The sequence below is a fragment of the Oncorhynchus mykiss genome, chromosome 9 (genome assembly GCF_013265735.2).
Source record: "Oncorhynchus mykiss isolate Arlee chromosome 9, USDA_OmykA_1.1, whole genome shotgun sequence".
Lineage (NCBI taxonomy): Eukaryota > Metazoa > Chordata > Actinopteri > Salmoniformes > Salmonidae > Oncorhynchus > Oncorhynchus mykiss.
This window is the reverse complement of record NC_048573.1, coordinates 49,545,509-49,553,008: the sequence shown is the minus strand read 5'-3', so window position 1 is coordinate 49,553,008 and position 7,500 is coordinate 49,545,509. Positions and strand designations below refer to the sequence as shown.

The 7,500-nt window shown below is 42.1% G+C and overlaps 1 protein-coding gene across 3 annotated transcripts in view; it reads right to left on the bottom strand.

The window, feature by feature from the left end:
• Positions 1–7,500, bottom strand: part of si:ch211-218g4.2 (rho GTPase-activating protein 39) — a 97,676-nt gene that overhangs the window by 38,974 nt on the left and 51,202 nt on the right. Inside the window, exon 1 of one of the 3 annotated variants that reach the window (XM_036988229.1) lies at positions 489–627. The exons of the other annotated variants lie outside the window; for them this stretch is intronic. The gene's annotated coding sequence lies outside the window, so the exon portion shown is untranslated. Of the gene's footprint in view, positions 1–488; positions 628–7,500 lie in introns of those variants that run through there. 3 annotated transcript variants of the gene reach the window in all.

The following is a 7,500-nucleotide window of genomic DNA, read 5'->3' as shown; positions in this document are numbered from 1 at the left end:
TTTGTCCACATTGGCAACAGCAACTGAGCTGGTTCCTTTGATCTCTCGGTGTAAAACAGCTTGGCGTAATCTCACCCATTGTTCTCTCGCTGAGGAAACGAAAGATGTTTACACCGACCATCCAATCTATCCAGATTTGCCCGTACGGAGGGAGATAATACCAGAATGCACTTCCCAGATTACCATTCCCAACCCAAATCCTCTTTGTGGAGGACGAGAGGAGCTGAGGGCCACATGTTCTTTCTGAGCACCTCCAGTGTAGCCGTCTCCTCTTCAAACATGAGAAGCGGGAACGCCTTCTACATCACAGACAAAGCCATCAGCAGAAACAACATTACACACTATTGTACACTATGATGCACCAATTTAAAGTGACAGTTCTCTCTCATCAACAAAAACACATCTACATGTATCCACTGTACATTCAACAAATTCCCAGATTCAAAGACGAAATAAAGCATTATGATTCCCAGTATGAAAGCACTCACCATCCAGAGAACGATATCTGTGCCAAAGAGTCACCAGGTCACCTCAGCTTCAACCAGGGATGTACAGAATAAATAAACAACAAACAAAACAAACCAGTGAACGTCACACGGCCTGTTCTTCATCCATGGCTGGTATATAGTGACCAGCGTGACCAAACAAAAGGATGGGTGGGCGCTAAGCCAGGGAGAAGACCCATATGTCACAGGAAAGGGGGACGACCCCCTACACAGCAAAAGCCTGATTAGGGCACAGATAAACAAACAGACACACACACACACGCGCACGCACACGCACACACACACACACACACACACAAACACAAATAAGCCCACACACACACACACAAACACAAACAAGCCCACACACAAAGAGGACGTACAGTATATATTCCAAGAAAGTTTATTTCACAAATACCCATGACACCATTGACAAATCTAGTATTGAGGGTCAACTGAAGTGGTATGAGGTAGGGGAGGCAATTTATGACCCCAAGCTTTCAGCCCAATCATCCATAATCCCAATCACCCCCCCTCCCATTAATTACAACCATGTCCAGTGGATCCCAGAGATACAGTTGAAGTCCAACACTTAGGTTGGAGTCATTAAAACTTGTTTTTCAACCACTCCACACATTTCTTGTTAACATTTAGGGATAGGGGGCAGCATTTTCACTTTGGATGAATTGCGTGCCCATAGTGAACTGCCTCCTACTCTGTCCAAGATGCTAATATATGCATAGTATTATTACAATTGGATAGAAAACACTCTGAAGTTTCTAAAACTGTTTGAATTATGTCTGTGAGTATAACAGAACTCATAGGGCAGGCAAACTTCTAAACAGGAAGTGGAAATTCTGGGGCTGGTTGATTTTCAAATCATCTCCTATTCACATCCAAATACGATATGGATCTGTTCGCACTTCCTACGCCTTCCACTAGATGTCAACAGTCAGTAGAACGTGGAATGAAACCTCTAGTGTGATGTGGGACCGGATGGCAGCTATTTGAGCCACTGGTCTGGCAGAATGCCAGTTCCTGGTTACACGCAGTAGTCATTATATCGCCTTGCGTTTCATTACTCTGTAGACAAAACGAATGCTCCGGTTGGAACGTTATTGGATATATATGATAATAGCATCCTGAAGATTGATTCTCTACTTAGTTTGACCAGTTTATTCGACCTGGAATATAACTTTTTGAAGTTTTCGTCCGAGTTCGCCTGGACCAGCTCCAGCTTTTGGACATGTGAACTAAACGTGCTAGCAAAAGTACCTAATTGGACACTAGTAATGGACATTATGGAACAAAACAACGATTTATTGCGGAACTAGGATTCCTTGCACTGCATTCTGATGAAAGATCATCAAAGATAAGGGAATATTTATGATGTAATTTCGTATTTCTGTTGACTCCAACATGGCGGAGAAATATATTTACTTTTGAGCGCCGTCTCAGATTATTGCATACTATGCTTTTTTCGTAACGTTAAAAAAAATCTGACACAGCGGTTGCATTAAGAACCAGTGTATCTTTAATTATATGTAAAACATGTATCTTTCGTCAAAGTTTATGATGAGTATTTCTGTTATCTGCTCTCTGTAATTACTCCGGATATTTTGGAGGCATTTCTGAACATGGCGCCAATGTAAACCGAGATTTGTGGATATAAATACGCATATTATTGAACAAAACATAAATGTATTGTGTAACATGATGTCATATGAGTGTCATCTGATGAAGATTATCAAAGGTTAGTGTTTAATTTTAACTCTAATTCTGCTTTTATGACTCTATCTTTGGCTGGGAAAAATGGTTGTGTGTTTTTTTGGATTTGGTGGTGATCTAACATGAAAATATGTTGTGTTTTCGATGTAAAACTTTTTAAAAATCAGACACGATGGGTAGATTAACAAGATGTTTATCTTTCATTTACTGTATTGGACTTGTGTGAAAGTTAAATATTTCAAATATAATATTTTTGAATTTCCTGCGCTGCCTTTTCAGCGGAATGTTGGGGGAGGTTCTGTTAGCGGAACCTGTGTCCTAGACAGGTTAACAAACAATAGTTTTGGCAAGTTGGTTAGGACATCTACTTTGTGCATGACACAAGTAATTTTTTCAACAATTATTTACATTCAGATCATTTCACAATTCCAGTGGGTCAGAAGTTTACATACACTAGGTTGACTGTGCCTTGAAACAGCTTGAAAAATTCCAGAAAATGTTGTCATGGCTTTAGAAGCTTCTGATAGGCTAATTGACATCATTTGAATCAATTGGATGTGTACCTGTGGATGTATTTCAACGCCTACCTTCAAACTCAGTGCATCTTTGCTTGACATCATGGGAAAATCAAAAGAAATCAGCCAAGACCTCGGAAAAAAATTGGAGATCTCCACAAGTCTGGTTCATTCTTGAGAGCAATTTCCAAATACCTGAAGGTACCATGTTCATTTGTATAAAAATTATGGGACCATGCAGCCGTCATACCGCTCAGGAAGGAGACGCGTTCTGTCTCCTAGAGATGAACGTACTTTGGTGCGAAAAGTGCAAATCAATCCCAGAACAATAGCAAAGGACCTTGTGAAGATGCGGGAGGAAACAGGTATAAAAGTATCTATATCCACAGTAAAACGAGTCCAATATCGACATCACCTGAAAGGCGGCTCAGCAAGGAAGAAGGCACTGCTCCAAAACCGCATAAAAAGACTACGGTTTGCAACTGCACACGGGGACAAATATCATACTTTTTGGAGAAATGTCCTCTGGTCTGATGAAACAAAAATAGAACTGTTTGGCCATAATGACCATCGTTATGTTTGGAGGAAAAAGGGGGAGGCTTGCAAGCCAAAGTACACCATCCAAACTGTGAAGCACTGGGGTGGCAGCATCATTTTGTGGGGGTGCTTTGCTGCAGGAGGGACTGGTGCACTTCACAAAATAGATGACGTCATGAGGCAGGAAAAGTATGTGGATATATTGAAGCAACATTTCAAGACATCAGTCAGAAAGTTAAAGCTTGGTCGCAAATGGGTCTTCCAAATGGACAATGACCCCAAGCATACTTCCAAAGTTGTGGCAGAATGGCTTAAGGACAACACAGTCAAGGTATTGGAGTGGCTATAAAGTTTTGCATATGCTACACATCAAAACACAAGGAGTAGTGTTTTTGTAATTTGTTATAGTTGTTTTTAAGGACATGTAAATGTGGCTCATTAGGCCAACATCCCTCGTTTATTGATGGCGCTGGCTGCTCCAGGTCGGATCTGAATCGGATGCATATGAAGTGCCATTTTCCGGTAAATTAAAATCTTCCCTGTCATGATGTTCGCTGCCAAATGTAAACTCTGAAATGGAATATTGTTTTTATGAATATTTTTGAATATTCGCATGAAAATCTTTCACCAATTGGATGAAACCCAGCTATAGACACCCTAAAGACTCTGGCAAGTGTGCTAGTCCAGTGTCACTTTGATTACGTCTGCACATCATGGTTCACCAGCAGTCCCAAACGTCTAAAGAATAAGCTACCAGCCAAACAAGCTCTTAAGAACTGTACTTAAACTCCCCCCTCATACTCATCTGAGGTTGAGCATTTTTCATCTATCTCTGTAATGTGTCTGTATCTATGTAATTGTCTATGTATTTATGTAAAATTAGGGACATCAATGGAAATAAGTCCATGACTTTATTGTGCAATCCCTGTTACTTAAAAAAAAATATTCGTGTAAATATGCATTTTTTTGACTGACTAATAAATTAAACGAATACAAACTGTGCAGCGGCCAATCATCATCTGTTAAAAATCAAAAAAAAGTTGAATGACATTCTGAGATTGTCAAGCCAAGCCTTCGATACTGGGTAAGCCTACAAGGTAGGGAGGGATGTATGTTCTGTTTGTAGAGATTGTCATAGTCTATTTATTGTGGTGTTGAAAACGCAAACCATGATATACTGCCCTTAGTCAGTATGCTTTGTTTATTGGTTGTGTGGTGCATTGGCACAGAAACCTGTTGGTGGAAAACTTGTTGCATATATTTTATACAATTCTAAATATGGCATCAACATGTAGAACAGCTGACCTCCTTCTAGCTGATCATTGTGTGCAGCCGGCGCTGATTGTAGTGTAATGAAACAGGCAGGGAGAATGAGCTCGTCTGTGCTGGTCGGCGAACCCTCAACCTTCTGGCCTGTAGCCCTGTGTGGCATCGACTGTGCCACAAAAGCATGCTGAAGTGGCAATGTAGATATCCACATTTATTAACACAGGGTTACTAGAGTTATTGTTATTTGTGGTCGTTGATTCTATGAGGGGGAGGGTGTGCAATTTATTTTGAAGTACATGGGGAGGGTCATGTGAAAATATTTGTAATGCTGTGGAGGGGGGTGTATTCTTTTTTATGACACCTTGAGTTGGACCAGCCCCCCGTAAATTTTGATCTGTCCCTAAGATGAAGGTAGTTCAAACACACAGACACACACAGAGATGGGAAAGGGAGAGGGAGAGACTAAAGTCGAAAGCTAAATCTGAGTATTGAGTGAGGTTCTAACTTTTCCCAAAGAAAAGATCCCAGTGGCTTAACGAGAACTGTCAATCATCCACTGGGGCTGGGCAAGTCAGCATCCCAGAATTCCTAATCTGCCTGTCTAGAGAGCGTAACGAGAGGACGTGTGTTACCATTTAAGGCTGATTCCATTGCCCTATCCCCGGGTAGAGGACTCTGAGCTGAGCCAACAGGTTTCAATCTGTTAACCAGGGCTGCTATGACACTCCTTCCACCCTTACAGGGAGAGAGGTCAAAAAGAAAGAGAGTGAAAAAAAAGAAAGAGAGAAAACTAGTCTGTATCAACAGGCTGGGAGAAGGAGTGCCAAAAACCTTTCAGTTTTAACAAGTAGCAGAGTCCATATGTAGAACTGAAAGGGAACGTGTTAAGACACATAGTAACTGTATATAAACTCATGACCTGGAGAGGCCATGATATCACCAACGAGAGTGGGGCAATGGCTGGCAGAGAGGGAGAGGCTGTTTCTTTGTGAATGTTGATATGAAGCAGAGGTAGAGGAGAAAGGAGGATTTCCTCAGGTTTGGCAGTAATGTGAATGCACTAGGTGTTTGCATGTCCGTGTCTCAGCACATATTTTAAATGGATTCAGCCAACTGCCAGCCAACCTTCCTCGCCCGCTCTACAGGTAACTACCAAAATAATGGAAACACTTGAGTAAATGAGGGATACAAAGTATATTGAAAGCAGATGCTTTCACACAGGTGTGGTTCCTGAGTTAATTAAGCAATTAACATCCCATCATGCTTAGGGTCATGTATTAAAATACCGGGCAGGCCATTATTTTGGACACCATGCCTATGCCCCCATAGGAGGACAATGCCCCCATCAGCAGGGTACGAGAGGTCACTGAATGGTCTGATGAGCATGAAAGCGATGTAAACAATATGCCACGGCCGTCTCAGTCACCAGATCTCAACCAGATTGAGCACTTATGGGAGATTCTGGAGACAGCGTTTTCCACCACTATCAACAAAACACCAAACGTGTCACGACTTCCGCCGAAGTTGGTGCCTCTCCTTGTTCGGGCGGCGTTCAGCGGTCGACGTCACCGGTTATCTAGCCGCCACCGATCTACGTTTCATTGTCCATTTGTTTTGTCTTTATTGTACACACCTGGTTTCCATTACATGGTAATTTATTCCCTAGTTGACCCTCTGGTTCCCACCTGGTTTCCATTACATGGTTATTTATTCCCTAGTTGACCCTCTGGTTCCCACCTGGTTTCCATTACATGGTTATTTATTCCCTAGTTGACCCTCTGGTTCCCACCTGGTTTCCATTACATGGTTATTTATTCCCTAGTTGACCCTCTGGTTCCCACCTGGTTTCCATTACATGGTTATTTATTCCCTAGTTGACCCTCTGGTTCCCACCTGGTTTCCATTACATGGTTATTTATTCCCTAGTTGACCCTCTGGTTCCCACCTGGTTTCCATTACATGGTTATTTATTCCCTAGTTGACCCTCTGGTTCCCACCTGGTTTCCATTACATGGTTATTTATTCCCTAGTTGACCCTCTGGTTCCCACCTGGTTTCCATTACATGGTTATTTATTCCCTAGTTGACCCTCTGGTTCCCACCTGGTTTCCATTACATGGTTATTTATTCCCTAGTTGACCCTCTGGTTCCCACCTGGTTTCCATTACATGGTTATTTATTCGCTAGTTGACCCTCTGGTTCCCACCTGGTTTCCATTACATGGTTATTTATTCCCTAGTTGACCCTCTGGTTCCCACCTGGTTTCCATTACATGGTTATTTATTCCCTAGTTGACCCTCTGGTTCCCACCTGGTTTCCATTACATGGTTATTTATTCCCTAGTTGACCCTCTGGTTCCCACCTGGTTTCCATTACATGGTTATTTATTCCCTAGTTGACCCTCTGGTTCCCACCTGGTTTCCATTACATGGTTATTTATTCCCTAGTTGACCCTCTGGTTCCCACCTGGTTTCCATTACATGGTTATTTATTCCCTAGTTGACCCTCTGGTTCCCACCTGGTTTCCATTACATGGTTATTTATTCCCTAGTTGACCCTCTGGTTCCCACCTGGTTTCCATTACATGGTTATTTATTCCCTAGTTGACCCTCTGGTTCCCACCTGGTTTCCATTACATGGTTATTTATTCGCTAGTTGACCCTCTGGTTCCCACCTGGTTTCCATTACATGGTTATTTATTCCCTAGTTGACCCTCTGGTTCCCACCTGGTTTCCATTACATGGTTATTTATTCGCTAGTTGACCCTCTGGTTCCCACATGGTTTTGTGTTTGTTCTGTGTTTAGCTGTCGCTTCTATTTTGTGAGCTGGATTGTTTTCCCTGCGTGATATATATTCTGTTGTTTTAGTTGAGTAAAAGTCCGTTATTACTCATTCTCTGTGTCCTGCGCCTGACTCTGTCCCACCTTCTGCACATTGACCCTTTACAAAACGATGGAATTTCTCGT